The 21,516-nt window shown below is 44.3% G+C and overlaps 1 protein-coding gene across 2 annotated transcripts in view; it reads right to left on the bottom strand.

Moving 5' to 3' along the window:
* DISP1 (dispatched RND transporter family member 1) overlaps nucleotides 1-21,516 on the bottom strand; it is a 586,767-nt gene that overhangs the window by 552,001 nt on the left and 13,250 nt on the right. For both annotated transcript variants that reach the window (XM_085612976.1, XM_085612977.1), the window contains exon 2: nucleotides 2,409-2,521. The gene's annotated coding sequence lies outside the window, so the exon portion shown is untranslated. The remainder of the gene's footprint in view (nucleotides 1-2,408; nucleotides 2,522-21,516) is intronic.

The raw sequence follows: 21,516 nt of genomic DNA, 5'->3' as shown, positions 1-21,516 counted from the left end.
CCGAAGCCTGGGATGCAGAGCCGAAGCCTGGGATGCAGAGCCGAAGCCTGGGATGCAGAGCCGAAGCCTGGGATGCAGAGCCGAAGCCTGGGATGCAGAGCCGAAGCCTGGGATGCAGAGCCGAAGCCTGGGATGCAGTGCCGGTGTACAGAATGCAGAGCTGGTGTCTGGAATGCTCAACAGTGAAGGGTGATATGAGAGAGTCAGAGAAGGAGAAAGAGTAAACAGAGACAGTAGGGAGAGAGTAGAAAGAGGTGTGCATGTCTGCGTCTGTGCCTTTAGTTTTAGTACGTGGGAAGAGAAAGTCTTTCCCAAACATATATATGCCCACACATATATACTTAGGGCCTAAGATGTATATAAAGAATATGCCCTTCTCTGCTAGACTGGCTACTGAATTATATTTGAAAAACCTTTCTCAAGACTTAAAAGAGCCCAACTCTCAGATTCCATACTGCTGTAGCTGATGGTCCTTTTGGCAACACAAACACTATGTACCACTTCATTAAGGATTTTCTTTTTAAGAACACATCTGGGAGGAAAAACACGCAGTCAATCAACTGCTGACAACACATCTCCAAATAAAAAGCCATACTTTGCCAATGCTTGTTTAAAATGTATTAATCAGGGAAAGGAGAGGGTTCTTTAGCACCTGCTTTCACTTTAATTGGAACATGGAGTGCCCCTGTGCACCTGCTTTGCTCACCTTCCATCTGCTCCCACATTCCTTGAATCACAAGTGCCTCGCCGGGAAAGCGTGCCCCACAAATACCAGAAATTGCCTAGAGGAGGAAGGCACCCCCCCAGCTATCAATTTAGGGGAAAAGTTGCGACCATTCACGCACTATTCTAAAAAAAATCTTCATATCACTCGTTATCCCAGTCTTGACATTTCATATCGCTGTAAAGACCAGCTAATACTATTACCCAGCTTGGGTGTATATCACCCTCTGAAGGATGAAGGGCTAAATTGACCATGTCCAGATTCAAACTAGTGACGTACATGTTGCATACTGATCTCAGCAGCCAGGACTTGACTCCGTAAGCTCCCTCTGACTGCTGCTCTTTACATAATACATGAAGTGGTACGATGGTCCACCAGAGTAGTTTTTAGATCTATAAGGTGGTCTACAAATTGCTCTGCCAGCTGGGAGCCTGTTTGGAGACCCAAGTGATCCCACAGACCTTGTGCCCTCCATCTGTGAGATCGTGCTATTAACAGAAACCAAGGGAATTGGTCAAAGTATCACGACGACTGTTAAACAGAGAACAGCTTGTAACACAGGCCAAGGTGTAATCATACCTCAGTCTCAATCAGGTCATTTCTTCAAGCAAAGGTCACACTCCCTTGAAGAAACCATAGCAGAACCCCTGTGGACATCATACATCAGGAGACTTATACATATGGCTATGCAAGACTGGAGAGTGGAAATATATTACTGGTCGAAATAGCAATACGGGAAAAGTTAATATGACTAGCAAGGTTAGCCCTCATGTATGGCCATAACTCTCAAAGGGCCCGATTACAAGTCTGGTGGTCTACCACACCACCAAACCCACGTGAGGACCGGCTATCCCATAATGGCTTTTTAGTCATTGGCGGGCATTTTCTTTGCCATTACCACGGCAGTGCCTATAAAATAGGCCCCGCATTGGGAATGTCAAAGGAACTTGAAATTCCATGCCATGCTGCAACATCGGAGCATGCACACAGGGGGGCACATGTGCTGCCCTGTGAACATCCACAAGGCTTGAGGCACCATGGGGACCTGCAGGGCCCCCTTTCTTTCCTCACCGCCACTGTTTTCATGGAGGAAAGACCTCCATGAAATCAGTGGAGGTGATGAAAGTTGTTATACGCTTGGCAGGACAGCGGCGGTCCGGCCAAGCATACAGATACCTCAGGACCACCGCGCCTGGAAATGGAGGTTTCCCTGGTGGAGTCAGCAGTGCCAGGGTGTCACAAGACCGCCACCGCCAGGCCACCACGAGTCTGGCGGTCTTTGGGCCGCCAGACTCTTAATCGGGCCCTAAGTGTGCTAAAGAAGTTAATAGTGGCACGAAGGACCGCTGATCACGGGTGCCATATCAGAAGCAAAAACTGCAAACAAAAACAAATAGGTAAGCGAACATAGACTTCACACTTAAAAGTATACAAAGTACAACAATGTAAACTAAAACAAGAGTTTAAAGCATGCGAAACTATGATCTTACATCATCGCAACACTTAGTATACCCTGGAGGGCAGGACGGAAGCATGTACTCATACGAGATGTGTTAAACTAATAAGTGTTCTAATGATACTTCTTTGTGTCAGTTACTCGAACTACCTCATCAAATACCAACAACAAAAGAACTACCCTGGTCGTGTTTTTGGGAAATCATTTTAGCTCAAACAAATGATTTACCTTGTGATGAAAATATCCAGCGTACACGAAATATAACACACAGCACCCCAGCCCTCGGTGGATGCACCAGCAGTCATTGGAAAATCAGGAGTCAACACCACCTCTCCACGGAGCTTCAGAAGAGAGAGTATAAAAAAAAATAATAATAATTAATGCATAAAAAGTATATGCTATTGTCAGTCCTAGTGCCAAAAGAGAGAACATGGCGCAAGGTATAGTTTGAAATTTGTAGTTAAATAATCAGACAGTATGATCCTTATTGGCAGCTTTTCAACTTTAGCATTTCTAACAAAAAACGATCTACATAAAATGACAGCACTAAGTATCTGACATAGAAGTCTTCACCAAAATGTGCCATATTTAAATGATTGAAAGAAATAGTAAATTCATGCGGCTGCAGGACCATAATAATAAAGGAAATATGAATTACCCTAAAACCTCGATACACGCCTTTGGCAGAATGGATCAGAGGAGATGCACAGATGTACAGTTTTTAATTGAGCCAATGGCCAGTAGGACAGACTGGCCCTGTCTGCTGGCGATATGCTTTTATACCTTCCGCGGCCACAGGATTCCTTACTCGTCTTGATGCCGTTGTAGCAAATATACAGCCAAGCATCCTGAGTGACAGGAAAACACCATTTGTACAACTGACAAACACGCCACCCTGCTCTCCCCAAGTGCTCAGTTTTAAGTGGCAGACGATCCCTTCTTCTATATCTGGGCATGCGCATCATGCGGGACCGAAAATTAGCCAGAGATGAGAACATTGCTTCAATTTAAAAACGCACCCCTACTGGTTTCAAGTTATGAGCCCCATTACCATTAAATTTTATGGGACGGGTAGTGCTCTACAAGAAGATAATCCTATTTATTTATTTACTTACTGTATTTATATAGCACAAAAAATCATCCCTTAAGGGACATCACGATGCTGGAAAGCTGTCTATAGTTACAACTGTGAGAAATGTAAATGAGAATTAGAATCAGCTGCCAAGAATTAATTAACCTTTAAAAAACAAGTTTTTAGGGGTTTTTCCTAAAACACAAAGGGTTATTAGCTAGGCAAAGGTATAATGGTAGAGTGTTCCAGTGGGCCGCTGCCAGGTATGAGAAAGAGTTGCCACCGGTTCTCACTTTTTTTTATCCGTTTGACCTTCGCGAGCACCAGGTTTCGGGACCTCAAATCGTTTGCTGGTTTGTAAAATTCCACTTTAGCTTGAAGGATTTCAGGCCCAGTATTATATAAGAGACCTGTCTGTATGGCAAAAATGCTCCAAGCTGGCTCTTTTCCTTACTGGCTGCCAATGTAACATTGCCAGGCAAGCTGATGCCGAACTTTATCTGTCCATATTGCAGATCAACTTGGCAGCAGCGTTTTGCGTTACTTGGAGTCTGGTGAAACGATAATCCGTCATACCCACATACAGGTCATTGCCATAGTCCAATCTGTTGGTTATCACGGCCTGGACTATCATTTTATGCCAGTTGACCGGTATCCACAGGCACAACTGTCTCAGTGCTCAGAATACTGAAGCATATGCCACAAGTGGCAAAGACTTGCTCCTGCATTGAAAGCATGTCATCAATGATGATTCCAAGGTTTTTTGCTGATTTCTTGGGGAACGGTGCATCTCCTAGTGATCAAGGGCACCAGGGTAAATCCCATATTTGGTGAGCCCCACCGAATAATAGGATCTCAGATTTCTCAGCATTGAGTTTCAAACAATGTTCAGTCATCCAATCTGCTAATACTAAGAGACAACTGGCCAATTTGTCTTGAGTTTACTCATGTTTTCCCCCCCATTAAGATGGCCAGCAGAGTGGCATCCACGTACAAGCAAATCTTGAAGCGCCATTTCCTTACGATCTTTGCTAGGAAGGAAACAAATGTTAAAAAGAGTCGGACTCAAAGAAGAGCCTTGAGGGACTCCACATTTGGATAGATGAGATCGGGATCTAAAAGTGCTCAGCTGGACTGTTTGGATTCTGTTCTTTAGGAACGATCCAAACCACTGTAAAGATTTTGTGAAGCTTTCTAATCAGCCGACTGTGGGAGATGGTGTCAAAAGCTGCAGACGGGTCAAGTAGGATTAGGCCAATGGCCTAGTCCTGATAATCTACTGACCTGATATTGTCCAGTATGGCCAAAATGTTAGACTCAGTACTATTTTCGGCTCAAAGCCCCATTTGTGAAGGGTATAGCAGAATGTTATTTTCTAAAAAGTTAGTTAACTGTCCATTCACTATTTTTTTCAGTATCTTGGACATGAATGGAAGCAGAGATATAGGCCAGTAGTTGGCAAGCAAGAAGCATATCTATTCCTGGCTTCTTGGCTAGGGATAATATTAAAGCATGGTTCAAAGTATCTGGGTATGGTGCCTCTGCCAATGATTGGATAAAAATCTGCTATTCTCTTCTATTCTCCGAATAAAAGTAATCCTTCTTGGCTCTCCTTAATGTTTTGTGACATTTTTTCAATTCCTCTTTATAGATTAGGCGGTCTATTGCGTTTTTTGGAGCGCCTCCAGACATGTTCAAGAGTTTTACATTTCGTTTTTGCCAGTCTAAGATCATTAGAATACAATTTTTCTGAGAGCGAGCCTCTAGCTAGTTTACGAACTATCGGAAGGGGCGCAGCTATCTAAAGAATCTAAGATTGCTGTATTAAGGTTTTCAACATAATCATCAAGAGATTTTACTGGGTCGTTGGGTGGTGGAGTAAAAGGTTTGGAGAAAGTTTCAGCATTAATATGACTCCAGTTTTTTTTAGTGCTACGGACTAATCTGGAGGTGTTTTTTGATCTACTAGTAGATTGAGGGTGAAAGTGACTATGGAATGGTCGGTCCAAGTTAATGGGGCAATGTCCAGAATGTTTGTGGCATCAATATTTGAAAAGAGGCAGTGAAAAGTATGGCCAGATCTATGAGTGGGACCAGTGATCTACTGTTTGAGTTGGAGCATTTTCATGTCTTTCTCAAATTGTCTGCAAAGGGGTCTTCAGGGTTCTCAAAGTGTAAATAAAATCCCCAATGACTAGGTATTAATCATGCTTACTACCTAGAGGGGCTAGCAGTACAAGGAGGTTGATGTTCATTTAGGGTTGATAGCCTGTTGGTCTGTAAAGGAGCGCACCTCCAAGGAGGTTTCTTTCTTTATGGAATAGCTGGAAAGCTAAGATGTCACACTTTCGGGGAGAGCCAGGATACGTGGAGCAACTAAAAGTATCTTTATAAAAAATAATGGTTATGCCTCCTCTAGTACAGCCAAATTTATAACACTTTAAAATCTTACAGACTAATGGTATGGCCAGCGATATTTCAGGTATAGTTGGATCCTTAAGCCAGGTTTTGTAATAATCACTAGGTCCGGCTAAGCCTCTGAAATAATGTCTCAAATCTCTTAACCGCGTTTAGATAGGCACCTTGCATTAAAACACATGCATTGCAGAGTTAAATCAGTATTATTGATTGATAGGTAAGCTGGTGGCTCAGTCACTAGCCAGGCCACCCATTTGCAGTTTAAACAAGAAACCAAGCCTTTTACGTGGCCAGGGAAGCCTTCCAGCAAGAGGTTTCATTACAGTTGGAAGAATTTCCTAGTGCTATAAGTGTATCACAAAAGTAACTAATCATACACTGCTTCCTCTATATTTTACAGAACTAGCTTTATGTCCTCCCACATGTCTTCTTTCAAGATATCTAGGCATTGGTCTCAAGATTTCTCTGGGAAGGCAAACTCCCTAAGGTATCTCACATTAAATGCCCCCTCCGAATGTACTAAGGTGGCCTTTGTGCCCCAGGCCTTCATCTTTACTATTGGGCAGCACATATGGTTCCAATTGGAGATTGACTTTTCGGTAACCAACATGACTATGATGAGAGTTGATCACCCGTGAAAAAGTAGGCGCGACACCCTCTTTCACTTCCACAGGTCACAAAGATACCGCTTCTATGCTGGCGACCAGGCCGGTCCTACATTAAATGGTTTGATAGACTCGATGTGCAGATGCCTCTCTGGGCTGGCACCAGGCTGAATGAAACTGTTTGTCAGAGCTAGAGGGTTTCCATGGGTGGAACTCGATTGAGATCTCCAGATTGGGAAATATTTGGGATTATGATCACATGCTGTCCTTTGAACACTTCCCTTCAGTTACAAAAGTCACATTTTGTTTTAGATATTTTCAGCTTCGTCTCACACTACATACAAAAGGTGACCTAGAGGAGGTGCCTAACTAGAACTCGCTGGAGGCGGAACTGGTACTTTTGGCTCACTGGGCAGTAAAAGAATATCGAGACTTTACAGGGCTCTCCTAATTAATATCCCGGACCCGCTCCAAGGTGTGGGGACAGCTTGGGAAAGCGATGCGGGGGGATTGGAAGATGACAAGTGGCGGAAGGGCAAGATTGTGGCTCTGTCACTCACTATCCCCTCCAACCTATGGGTGATACTGTTCAATTATTTCCACCAGACATACTATAGTCCTGATAGGCTATGAGGAAAAGGGAAACCCTAGCTCGAAATATACATGCTGCAGTGATTCCAAAGGAGCATTCTACCATTTGATCGGAACATGTCCTGACACTATCTTTTCTGGAGGAGAGTACATGATGTCCTAGCCAATTTAATAAACTTACCCAATTTCATGGGCCCTAAGGTGGTACGTTTGGGGATTATGGAGGGCTGGGCGGACTCACCCAGTGAAAGAACATTGGTGGACATCGGCTTTCTTGTGGCCAAACGAGACATTACCAGATATTGGAGACCCACTGAGCCGCCATCCTTGACAACTGGGTCCCAAGGCATGATTTATTGCAGTAATGCACAGATAGGATTTGTAAGTGGAGAGTGTGCACGAACAAACATCAGAGGATATGGGGCACTTGGATTTCGAGAGATATAGACACCTGAAATGCTTATCCAATATGATATATTTTTGGTCATCATGTTGGTTATGTGGTTGCAACACTATGCTTTCATGAGATAACGCCAAACTGCTGAATTTGGGTGCCACAGTTGATCACTGCAATTGTCAAAAAACTCATTGGTAACCAGGTATCGAAATAAAGAGACGGGCGCTAAACAGACGTATCAGGCTGTAGTAATATAGACGTACAATCTATATTGGTGCTACAAAGGGGGAATGAGGTCGGTAACCACTTCCACCTCATATATCCTCATTCATAGAGGAAAGAACCAAATTAGATATTCTCCCTGAGCACACTAAAGTAGTTCAATCAAAACCGTACTAGTTCAATTTAGAGTCTTCACACGTTATTTTGGCGAGTCCATGTGTTTTATTTCAAGTTTTTCAGGTGGCGTCTCCACATCAAATCGATGTACAATTACTCTCAAAATAAGCCTTGTAGTACAATTCTTTGCGCAAAAACAGCCAACACGTGTTTCGTCGTGTGCAAATACGCACTATTGACTTCTTCAGGGCTGCAAACCCAAAAGAGAGTAACAACATAAATAAATGAAATTATTAATGACTTTACAAACAGAGTAAAGCCACCACCGGTAATCAGAACTCACAAATTCAATTACCACGTGAAGAAATAGAATTAATAGATGAAAAAGATACCGTAATACCCAAAATTTAATAAGAATTTGTCAACTAAGTGACCTGGAACCCAAAGCTGAAGTAAAAGCAAGGAAAACACCTAGAGGTTATCTAGAGTTATTCTAATTCACTTCACCTTAGGGGTAATATAAGAACTCCACACAGGCGATTCTCCATACAAGTTACTGGTTCATCAGTACCTAAAGGCATAAGTATAATTATAGCTCATATTAACCAAAAGTATATAGGAAAACCGTACTAGATAAATAAAAGGTTGTAAGGTTAAAAAGAAAATATATATTTTATACCTTCACACTTGCTATGTAAATCTTTGCAATTGAATATATGATGATTATATATGGCTAAGTAACCCTAGTTCCACGCGTTACTGGACTGAAATAAAAAAACAGATAAAAGAAATAAGATGCCTATTCTTGCTACAAACTAAAAATACATTTCTGAAAGAACTCGAGAAATTCAACTGTAACATAAGGGACCATCTTATGGTCGGTCAACCACAATTGCTTGTATATGATGAGATATATTTTATTTTTACATAGTCACCAAGTCACGCGTTCATGACCTAAAGTACATAAAAGAGGGTCTAAGCGTAAGGGGTAGTCTAATAAGAGTAATTCAAAACTTAACATGCAGTTTGTAAATAACCACAGGTCCATCTCATATTGTAGTCAGGCGACTGCCTGTACAGTTATATCCTAACTACAATCGGTAAATTGACTCAGAGTATATAAACACTGATTGCCCAGTATCGTGTAGCTCCTTGGTCCAACCCCTCTTAATATACATAACACGGTCGGTAAAGCAAAAGCGGGTTACCCAGTATCGAGTTATTCCTTCATAACTCATACAAAATGAATTTACAAAACTCCTAACGCACAGCCCTCCTCTCCAAATAGCTCCTTACCACAATCAACGGGGTACCCAGTACGAGACTCCGAAATGTTGGCGTACACCGTCAGCGCCATTTTGAAAGCGAGATAAATTCTATTAGCCCGTGTCACATTACACAAGGGTCCCGGTCACCTGACGGATACCAAAACTAACTCTGCCATCTTAAAAGAGTAAAGTATTACATGTATCTAAATAGAAAGGCTATTAATAACCATCAATAATATTATATTTTACTGGCATTCAGGAGCAAGACTTACAATATATTGTACAAGTTAAAGCTATTTGCTTATATGAAGTTCTAATACGCTAAAATTATACATTTTTATCTTCAATGAGCGGGGTACGCACTAGGTACAAACGGGATATCAACATAAATATCCCCCATATAAGGGGTAAAACTCTGTCATCTTGAGGATTGATGAAACGGAAAATAAATCAAAGTATCTCAATGCTATTCGATCTGTATCTTGTAACTGGCCACAAATAACATACTAGTATGCGGCAAACGTGTCAGGTGCAAGAGCTGACAGCCATTGCCATTATATCAACGCTAAAGTATAATATATTCATATGTAAATTCCGTCTAAGTATCTCTACGCTAGTCAACTGACTTTGCGATGATGTACAAAACTCAAATCAGCCATCATAAGGAGTACCTGAATAGTCAAATATATCAGAACGATAGGAATAGATGTGTGCATACGAGAAAAATGGTGAATCTAGAGTGATTAGAGAGATATAGAGTATAGTTGTTACTCATTATCTAACACACAGAAGGGTACATAGAGAAAAGATGGTATACAAACAACAATATGTAACAGTCAGTACATCTATATATCTCGTTAGTAGTGCTCGTATAATTTTCATGACACACACACGCACACACACTTTACCCCTGTATCCACAATGGTAATGACCTTCTTCATTCTTTAGATATATATCTACACAAAAACAGCCTAATTCTACATCGGTAACATACATTATCCAAATATACTAAATGTAATTTCTAACTCTTGATAGTCATGCTGAATAGTTACAATTAATCATATGTATTTACATGAGCCATAATGTATGCACAATTAATCCTATGTAGTTACATAAACCATATTATATACAGTGCTCATGTTGATATATTGCTATCTCATGGAATATTATATGAATGGTTCATCTGCCCAAGAAATATAGCAGTTCACTATCAACATTCAAACCAAGTTCGACAGCCTTCAATTTCATAATCCAAAGGGCTTCCCTGCGTCTCAGAAGTAATTCCCTGTTACCACCACGTGGGTCAATTTTGACATGGTCAATTCCATGAAACTGGAGTCTGTGTTCATGTCGCTGAATCTCATTTGAATTGTATGCGATACAATTGGATATCTAGCATCACCATTCTTCAGCGTCCTAAAATGCTCAGTCATTCTTTCTCGTAACCGTCTAAATGTGCTACCAATATACATTTTCTTACAAGTACATCTGATGACAAACAACAAACCTGGTCTCACAATTAATGAACATTCTTATTGTATGGTCACCAGTATCATTATAATTAAACTTAGTAATCTTAACCATAGCCCATCTACATGTGCTACATCGTCCACATTTATGAAAGCCCTTTAAATGCTCACTCAACCATGTACTTTTCGTATCTGGTCTAGGATAGCTGGGGCTAATAAGTGTCAAGCCCTTTCTAAAGGTCAAGCTTGGCTTGTCTGTGATGTATGGTTGAAGGGTTTTATCTGCTCTTAATATATACCAGTGTCTATTTAGTGCCTTGTATAATTTATTACTCTCTGTACTGTAATTAGTAACCAATCTGATTTTAGTCTTTTCAAGAGAAGTATTAATTTTAGGTCTTGAATGCAATGTTTTCGTTCTCTTTAGTTTTTGCACCTTACTTACAGCTTTGTCTACTATATCATGATTGTAGCCTCTAGCTATAAATATTTTCTTCAGATCTGTAACTGTATCTACAAATTCATTTTGTTCCGAACAGTTTCTACCAGCTCGAACCATCTCCCCGTACGGGATGGAATTGATTTGACATTTCGGGTGGCACCTATCAGCATGTAGTAGTGCATTGCAACTAGTTGTTTTCCAATCAATCTTGCTGCAGATCTTGTCCCCATTAATATAAAATTCAACATCAAGAAAACCAATATGTTGTAAATCATAGTGGGTGGTAAACTTTAAATTATAATCATTATTGTTCAGGTACATGAAAAAAATCTTCCAATTCTGCTACTGTACCAGTCCATAACATTAAGCAGTCATCAATGAACCTGCCCCAATAATAAATGTTGTTGATCCAGTGTTTGCCCATAGGGCCCCAGATCTGCTCTGCCTCAAACTAACCCATAAAGAGATTGACAAACGACAGAGCGAATCTGGAACCCGTAACTGTCTATACCACTTGTTGTGAAAGAGAAAAACATTGTTCTCTAAGACAAGTCTTGTCATAGCCAACAGCATTTCAGTATGCTCAAAATATTCGACTGGTCTTTTATTAAGAAATGTCTCTTAAGCCTACATTCCTAAATCATGATTAATATTAGTATATAAAGATACGACATCAAGTGTAACCATAATCATCCCTGGTTCCCATGTAACGTCATTCATCATGTTTAAAACGTGATTTGTGTCTTGTATGTGTGACAGCAAATTGACAACATACGGTCTGAGAAATGTATTGATAAACTGCGATAGTTTCACCGTCGGGACCCCAATGCCTGAGATTATCGGTCTCACTGGTGGTCTAATAGGGTTCTTATGAATCTTGGGTAGGGCATACATACATGGGTACCTAGGGTGGTCCACTAATAAGAAGAGATATTCGTCATGGCTGATTAAACCCCTATCATACCATATTTTAAGATCCCTGCTAATCTTTATCATCAGTCCTTGAATAGGATTATAATCTAGTTTCTCATAGTATAGTGCATCATTTAATTGAGAAAACATCTCATCATTGTAATCATTTCTATTCATTAAGACAATGTTTCCGCCTTTGTCAGCCATGCGTATGATTAAATCTTTATTATCTTTAAGTTCATTAAGAGCCTTTCGTTGTCCTCTTGTTAAGTTATCGAGTCCTCGATAAATCCCCTTGGCTTTATTTTTAGTATCAATTTTGTCTATTTCATAATTCATAGCTTTATAAAAAAAAAACATCAATACTATTGCCAGGTGTTAATTGAGGTGTCCATTTTGACTTCAATTTTAAACCACTCTCAGCACTTAGGTCAGTATTTAATTCCAAACCCGTACATAATCTAGTCATCGTCACAGGATCATCCTCATTTTCTGTCAGTGATAACAGAGTTTGTGTATCATAAACATCCTGTATCGTTATATTACTTAGTTCTGGCATATTTTCACGATAACTAGTTGATATAGGATTGGTTGCAAACATTTTTTTTTTATTTGAGCTGTCTTACAAATTTAAACAAATTAATCTGTGTTGAACACCAATCAGTAGATGTCACTGGACAAAATCCTAGTACTCTTTTCTGAACTATAATCATATCTTCAGTTGGTCTAACATTTGACAAATTAATAACATTGATTTCACTAGATTCACTGGGACTGCTTAGGTCTATTGATTTTTCCAAGAGTGGGTCCTTATTCCCCGTTTTTCGTTTGTTTATTGCTTTTCCCCTTGCTCCTCTCCTTGTCTTTGTATTACTACATCCCGACATCTTGCGCCCGTTTCCTTGTTTCCTATTCTTATCCGACGAACTTCTTGTAAAAAAACTATTTTCTTTTGAGGGATTAGATGGACCTTCACCTGGGTCCTCACTCTCACTACTTGAGATATTATTCGATGAGGTGCTCACTTCACTCACTGAAGTGGACCCCACTTTGCTCCTGGATAACATCTTGTTTTACCAAATAATCAAAACGTTTGGAAAATGTAAAGATACGACCATTTTTGTAATCAATCTCGTCGCGTTTCAATTTTCTAGCCTTCCTGCGTTTGATCTCGTCCTGTAATTTTATCAAAACCTCCTCAAGGATGGCATAATTCTTTTCAGTCAGTTCTGGAAAAGTTAATAACTTAATCTCATCTTCCAGAATCTGGATATCGTGCAGCAATTTCTTAATCTTACGTTCTGCATTTTCGATCAGAATATTCATAAGGCTCCTAGAACTGTTAGCAAGTTCCTGTTCCCATTGTAACAGTAAATCAGGCTCAAGATCGTCATAGGTTGGTATTATTTGCAATCTTAAGCCACGAGGAATTCTAATTAAGGTAAGGTATTGTTTCAGAGTAGCTGCATCTCACCACTTTAATAACACTGCTCTCTTCACGTTCTCCAATCGAATAAATTTTATCTTTAACGCCTTCCTTTTTATTACTTTTATTAGTACCTGCAGCTTTGCCTACTGAGCTACCAGCACTCAAATTCTTGAAAAGATCTGCTGCCTTCTTGTCACGATTCATGTTTAAATTACAAAAGTTATCTGTCTATCCCCTGTGGCTGCCCAAACCTGCTAAATAGTTAAAAAAAAAAAAAAAAAAAAAAAAACTCATTGGTAACCAGGTATCGAAATAAAGAGACGGGCGCTCAACAGACTCATCAGGCTGTAGTAATATAGACGTATAATCTATATTGGTGCTACAAAGAGAGGATGAGGTCGGTTACGACTTCCACCTCATATATCCTCATTCATAGAGGAAAGAACAAAATTAGATATTCTCCTTGAGCACACTAAAGTAGTTCAAACAAAATAATAATAATAACGTGTGAAAACTCCAAATTGAACTAGTACGGTTTTGTTTGAACTACTTTAGTGTGCTCAGGGAGAATATTTAATTTTGATTACTGCACTTGCCTATTTGTAAATTAACATTAAAACAATAACCAGATGTGTTAAAAAACGATTGAGAGGCTCACATAGAATACATGAGGTGAATGTGATTGACTGATAATGACCACAGGCTGGCTATGTCCCCTAGCCTATGCAAGGCCCTGGAGGCTTTGTGTTGAAAGGGGCAGCACAGTTGGGGATGAAACCCTCCTGTAAATTATGAATTAATCTAACCAACTTAAAGTTTAATTTGAGTAATATCTTGCACCGCGGTGTATGTGACCTTCGTGGTTAAGGTTTAATAGGGTGAGGGAAACAAAGGAGATCACAGGCATACCCTGCCTAATGGTTAGGCGATCACATATTGTACATGGGAAGACACCTATATGTTAGTTTTAGAGCGTTTACCCAATCTAGTGAATGAGGCATTGGGGGGGGGGGGGGGGGGCCGGGGGGGGAAGGGGGGGCAGGGTATTATACTGTGTGTTTACTTTCAGGAAGTCACAGAAAAGAAAGGTTAGGAGAAATATATAGGGATTGCAAAATAATGAGGCGGGAAATCACGGAAGGTGACCGCTTCCTATTAGTGTAAGAAAAAATGGATCCAGAGTACGCATATCACACAGCTCAGTGGTACATAAACAAGCAATGGCAAAGCCAACAGGTTCCCCCATTTAGCAGGCAAACGCCGACCTAATGGCTTTGTGAATTCTTCTTTGCATTGACGTTTTTTAGGTCTCGCCTAAGCAGCGCACATGCGGTGCGCTGCGAGACTTTTTGTAAGGGGGCTTCAAAATCTGACAACACGCTTGTGCGTGTGGTTTGTTTTTGGTCAGTCTATTCGCCTTTGCTTGCGTCTTTCTAAGAAAGACATCACGCAATTGGGCAAAGGCGGGTGCATGTCCCGCCTTTGCTCCGCCCACGGCCTATTGCTTGCCGTTACCCGCACAGGCACCATCTATTTTGAATTATCGTGCCCAGACGCGTGCGCGATAATTCAAAACAGATATTTTGCTGTGGTTCGTGCGCGCGGGCACACCACTCGTGTTTTTTTTAAGTTTCTTCTCTCATTTCCGAGATTTTCCCATCCTCATTCCCGTCGCTTTCTTTCTCTATTCCCAGGTTTTTTTCCTATAGTTGTCCACCCCATACCCATTTAACAATCCCTGCTTCATTCCTCAATCTGTCACTTCCTCACTCCGCTTCTTTTCCTACCTCATTTTCCGTCCTTTCTTTTTTTCGCACGGATTTCAAACCCACAAACCTGGCCACCTTTTTATCTCTGTAGCAGGTGCTGAACCCACTCAGGGTCAAGTGTCACGCGTTTTGCTTGCAGTCGCCTTGAATACTTCATCGCCCCTACTGTCCGCAGATTTCATGCCCACTTGCTACACACACACGGCACCGGCTCCTGTTTGCTCCCACCAGCTCCATTTTAGCCCGGAGCATTTGAATGACAGTTTTCAATAAAGGTTTATGCGGCGCCGTAAAGATTACGACTCGCGTGCAGCAGGGAAATTACACGGCGATGGAAGGTCCAGTAAAAGCCGGCAGGGTGGATGCTGTTAACAGGAACCAGTAAAACCTAACCGTAGCCTTCAAAGGCCTCGCTGGTACATAACTCCGCCTCCCGGGTTATTAAAACCGCACAGGACTTGGGAGGGCAACAGAGAAATGTGGGGTGATGTAACGCAATGTTGGCTATTACACATTCTTGAGTCTGGTTAACCCCCTCTGCAGTGGGGGCTCCGCATTCCTCCAATCCCCTGACTTCGAGTGCCTGCTCTCTCTCATATTGGAGTTTTGAGAGGTATTTATATATAACTATACACGCTACAACAATACAGTGGAAAGGTTACTTGCACCACGTGATCTTGGACAATTTTAAGCTCAAGCTGATGGTCCACCCAGGGCTGCTTTAGCGCTGCCTAACAGTATGAGCAAAGGGAGAGGAAACAATCGAATTTACAAGGTAAAAGTGCCGTTTCACTAAATGAAGCCATTGAATGTCCACTTTCACGTACCTCAGAAGAAGCGGCAGATTTAAGGCACAAGCCCTGGAGTGACCTGGGGCGGAGTAGGTGGGGCGCAATGCACAAGAATGTCTACAAGGGGGCGGGTATCTTTATCATGGAACCTTTGACTTCCCCGGAAGTGTTGACTTACACACACCGTCCTGTTCCATGACCTTGGTGTATTTATATGATCTGGGCTGTATCATCAAATGGATTCGCTTCACTTTATCAAAATACATAAACAAAAACATGAATAGAAGCTCTGACTGACATACGACAAGGCAACTGTAATGGGAACAAGCATTGGCATAGCCAATAGGTCTCGCCTTTGGGACCTTATAAGTGTTTAGTTATCCAGCACAATATCCTTGGTGCAACAACATCAAACTGTTGCATGGCTAAACACTTATAAGGTCCCAAAGGCGAGACCTATTGGCTATGCCAATGCTTGTTTTCTTTAACATTAACATTGTGAAATGCTGCGCATGCCAGAGCAGACCAAAGAATCCCAGAGGCAACCCGACCACCTCCAATCTTCGTTGTGTGCATGTAATAGGGGCATGTTTTCACATCTTGGCACGGTGGGCTGTTTGAACTGAACTTTTCTGCACCGATCAAGGGGCCATTCAGCCAGGGGCCTGTTAGAAAAACCCCACTCCCACACCGGAAAGGGTGGTGGTAACGGCGTCTTTCCAGGCAGACACAGTAGTAGCTTGGCTCGAGTGGTCAGGGGTCAGGCACCGTGTTAAGCATACGCAATACCCATACAATAACCATGCGTGCATCCGTTCCAAAAACGACACTACACCTTAAAAATTATGAAAATCTCTCTGTGTTTATCTTCTTTTCTCTTAGTTGCTGATTAAATAAATAATAATACAATCACAGAACACAAGGCTTCTCCTTAAAAAGTGCAGGTCAAATAAATAGTAACACTTTACAGGTGCAATAAATAGGTTCAGGTCAAATAAATAGGTTCAGGTCAAATAAATACTGTGAGGGAATAAATACTGTACAGGAATAAGTTAGCTCAGGACAATAAATACATTACAGGAATAATTTAGATAAATACAATAAATACAGTACCCTCAATAAATAATATCAGCCAACAATGACATTTGTAAAATCAGATCACATTTTAAATACTATGGGCTGATTTGGCCCAGTCACAGCTTGTGGTTAGGTGGATGGCCTGAGGGTGTCTCACCTAGCTTGGGTAAGGCTGAGGCTAAAACTGAGGTAGATCAAGGGTAATCTAGGAATCTGCTCTCCCAACCTACACAACCCCTCACACAGGTCACTGTATCAGTCTCAGTCCACCCCTGGCACTTCCAGGCTGGTTCTAACACCTCTTTATCCCTTAGGATGGTCTCTTAGAGCTCCACAGGGCCTTAGGCGCCCTCTATTCCACTTACTGACCTTTTTATGAAGCTCCGACGCCGCTGGAGTCGTGTCGACGCCGTGAGGCGGTTCCGGTTCGATGTCGGCGGCCTCGGCACAATGTCAGTTCTTGACGACGCCGGTAGGCGGTTCCGGTTCGATGTCGGCGGCCTCGGCTCGATGTCGACCTCCGGTTCGATGACGTCGGGCTGTCTTGGCTCGATGTCGACTTCGGGCAGCTCCGGTTCGATGTCGGCGGCCTCGGCTCGATGTCGACCTCCGGTTCGATGACGTCGGGCTGTCTTGGCTCGATGTCGACTTCCGCCGGCTCCGGAGTGCGACCTCCACTCTCGACCTCCGGCACGATCCTCTTCAGGTTCCGGCGACTCCGGAGTGCGATCTCCACTCCCGACCTCCGGCACGCTTCACCTCGGTCTCCGGCGACTCCGGAGGGCGGACTTCACTCCCCCGTCGACGCCGCTCACTTGACCTCAGGTGTCTTCCTCCTCGACCTCTGGTACTCCACACGACCTCCGTCGGCGCCCTCTCTCGACCTCTGGCGGCTCCGGGTACGACGTCTGCTTTCCAGTCAGCGCCGCTTCTCCACCTCGGGCTCCAGGTCTCAGGCTTCTCGACGTCGGACTCCAGGGAAACCAATAAACAGGTCAGATTCTTGCTTTTCTTTACTTCTAAGGCCTGTTCCTGCTGTCCAGGTCCTTAAGATGGTTTTTCTTGCTTTTTCCCCACACAGGGCTCCAGGCTGGGCTCAGTCAGTAGGGACTAGTATCAAGGGTGGGTTTATGGACCCCACTCCAGGCACAAGTTTCCACCCCTGCTGCCTCACTCCTTCCTCCTTCAGGTTTCTGCTGCTCTCCCTTCACCAGTCAGGTGCCAACTGCCAGCTCCAACTGTCAACTCTGGCTTAGCTTCCCAACATTCCAAACCGCCTCCAACTGTCACAAGGTTCTGGAATGTTCTGGAAGGTGCTGGTAGGTTCCAGTGGGTTCTGATGATGTCACAGGTGGCCACCATTTTGTGCTCCAGGCCCTCAGACAGAAGTTCCAGGGGTAGATAAAATGGCTCCCTGAATCTGCATCAATACTAAAAAGTCTGGTGGTTCCCAAAAAGGAAAAATACTAACAGGGTTTGAGGCAAAAGTGGGACAAAATAAATAATGATGAGGAGGGACCACCCAAAGGGCTGACAGGTCTAACAGGGCCTATGAATATTTGCCTGTGCATCTCTGAGGACTGTGATTGCTGTGCATGCTTGTGGGCTCCACTATAATGGCTGTGAGTACGTGAATGTATGTGTGTGTGTCTCTGTCAGGTAATGCTTAATGCTTATTTGCATAGACGAGGACTGTGTTTGTAACACGCGTCCCCCCCAGCTGAAAGTGGGGAGAGCTACCCAACCCCTTGGGAGTTCTCATCACTAAGGCGGAAATACCTTGAGAGACCGTCTGCATTGGCGTGGTCCACTCCAGGCCGATGTTCCACCTGAAAGTCCATTCCCTGTAGGGAAATAGACCACCTCAACAACTTGGGATTCTCCCCCTTCATCTGCATCAGCCAACGAAGGGGTCTGTGGTCGGTCTGAACCAGGAAGTGCGAGCCAAACAGGTATGGCCGCAACTTCTTCAGAGCCCATACCACTGCAAAGGCTTCACGCTCTATTGCACTCCACTTCTGTTCCCTGGGAAGTAGTCTCCGGGATAGGAAGACCACGGGTTGATCCAGACCCTCTTCATTGAGTTGCGATAACACTGCCCCAATGCCATGTTCTGATGCATCTGTCTGGACAATGAACTCCTTGGAAAAGTCTGGGGCCCTTAAGACCGGGGCCTCGCACATGGCTTGCTTCAGCTTCACAAAGGCCTGCTGACAAGCCTCCGTCCAGACTACCCGTCGAGGTTGTTTCTTGGACGTGAGCTCCGTGAGGGGGGCTACGATGGTTCCGTACCCCTTCACGAAGCGGCGGTAGTATCCCGTGAGGCCCAGAAAAGCTCGGACCTCAGTCTGTGTCTTGGGGGGTTCCCAGGCCATGATGGCCTCGATCTTCGCCTGGAGGGGTTGCACCGCTCCCCTACCCACCAAGTGTCCAAGGTACACTACCGACCCCTGCCCGATCTGGCATTTGCTGGCCTTGATCGTCAATCCAGCTTGTCTCAGGGCCTGGAGAACAGCTTGCAGGTGACGCAAGTGATCCTCCCAGCTGTTACTGAAGACGGCTATGTCATCCAGATAAGCAGCAGAGAAACTCTCCATTCCAGTGAGGATCTGGTTCACCAGACGCTGAAACGTGGCAGGTGCGTTCTTGAGCCCAAAGGGCATCACACAGAACTGGTAGTGGCCATTGGGCGTGGAGAAGGCTGACCTTTCCCTAGCTCCATCAGTCAAAGAGATCTGCCAGTACCCAGAAGTAAGGTCAAAGGTACTTAGATATTGGGCAGCTCCCAGCCGGTCAATCAATTCATCCGCCCTAGGGATCGGATGAGCATCAGTTTTGGTTACTGAATTCAGTCCCCGGTAGTCCACACAGAACCTCAGTTCCGGTTGGGCACCCGGTGGTGCAGCTTTTGGTACTAACACCACCGGACTGGACCAGGGGCTGCTAGAAGGTTCGATCACTCCTAGCTCCAGCATCTTAGTGACTTCACTGTTAATGCTGGCCTTCACCTTGTCTGACATCCGGTAGATCTTGGACTTCACAGGTGGGCTGTCTCCTGTGTTCACGTCATGGACGCACAGGTGAGTCCTACCCGGGACAAGGGAGAACAACGAAGAGTACTGCCCCAGGACCTGGCGGCAGTCCTCCTGCTGTTCAGGAGTTAGAGATGGGGAGAGAATCACTCCCTCCACCGACCCATCCTTCTCTTGAGACGCAAACAAATCTGGGAGAGGCTCGCTTTCCGCGTCCTCTGCTCCGTCAGTCACCATCATCAAGATGACTTCGGGCCTCTCGTGGTGGGGTTTGAGGCGGTTGGCGTGCAGCACCCGTAGGGGCTGACGAGGGGTTTTAAGATCCACCAAGTAGGTAGCCTTACCCTTCTTCTCCAATACCTCAAAGGGTCCTGACCAGCGATCCTGGAGGGCGCTAAGCTCTCCTGGTTCGATCACCCACACCTTCTGGCCAGGCTCCAACTCCACCGGGTGAGCGTTGTGGTCATACCACGCCTTCATTACTGCTTGGCTGGCTTCCAAGTTGTCAGAAGCTTGCTTCCACAACTTAGCCATTTGGCTCCGGAAGGCCAGCATGTAGCTCACCACATCCTGGGGAAGCTTTCTGGGAGTTCTTTCCCATCCGTCTCTCACCAGGTTGAGAGGTCCACGCACAGGGTGCCCATACAAAAGCTCGAAGGGGCTGAAGCCCACTCCCTTCTGTGGCACTTCCCTGTAAGAAAAGAGTAGACAGGGTAGGAGGACGTCCCATTTCCTCCGCAGGCTTTCAGGCAGACTTCTGATCATGCCTTTCAAGGTTTTGTTGAACCTCTCCACCAGACCATTGGTCTGGGGGTGGTAAGGAGTGGTGAACCGGTAGGTCACTCCACACTCCTTCCACATGGCCCGCATGTACGCTGACATGAAGTTGGTCCCCCTGTCGGACACAACTTCCTTGGGAAAACCCACTCGGGTAAAGATTCCCATCAGGGCCCTAGCCACAACAGGTGCTGTTATGGTCCTCAGAGGTATTGCCTCTGGGTACCGTGTGGCATGATCCACCAAAACCAGGATAAACCTGTGACCAGCGGACGTTGGCGGATCTAACGGACCCACAATGTCGATGCCCACCCTTTCAAAGGGGGTGCTAACGACAGGAAGTGGTTCCAGGGGAGCTTTTAGCTTCACCCCTGTTTTCCCACTGGCTTGGCAAGACACACATGTCCGGCAGTAGGTATCGGACGACACTTTCATTTGAGGCCAATAAAAGTGTGGGACAAGACGGGCGAAGGTCTTGTCTTGCCCCAAGTGTCCTGCCAAGGGGATCTCGTGAGCCAACTCCAGAAGGAAGGCTCGATAACGTTGAGGGACTACCAAGGCTCGTGACGTTCCATGTGGGGGTGCCTTGGGTTCACTGTAGAGGAGGCCATCCTCCCAGTAAACACTGTAGTTCCCTTCAACGTTCCCTGCTGCCTGGGCTGCGGCCTGACGCCTCAGCCCCTCAAGGGTAGGGCACTCCCTCTGGCCCTGGCAGAATTCCTCCCTGGACGGGCCTCCCTCCACGTGCCACTCGGCCGGGATGGGTAGGTCCTCCAGTTCGGTGACATCCCCCACCGCAGACTCCTGGTCCACCACCTCCGGTGGCCTATCCGTCCTACGGGGTGTGGACGCCGAGGCAGGCTCCTCCTGTCCTCGGTTCTTCCCTTGACTGGCAGCTGGCTGGGCCTTTGTTCCAGGCTCCAGCCGAAACGAACTCCCTCTCCGGGT

The sequence above is a fragment of the Triturus cristatus genome, chromosome 6 (genome assembly GCF_964204655.1).
Source record: "Triturus cristatus chromosome 6, aTriCri1.1, whole genome shotgun sequence".
Lineage (NCBI taxonomy): Eukaryota > Metazoa > Chordata > Amphibia > Caudata > Salamandridae > Triturus > Triturus cristatus.
This window is presented reverse-complemented; position numbering and strand designations above follow the sequence as displayed.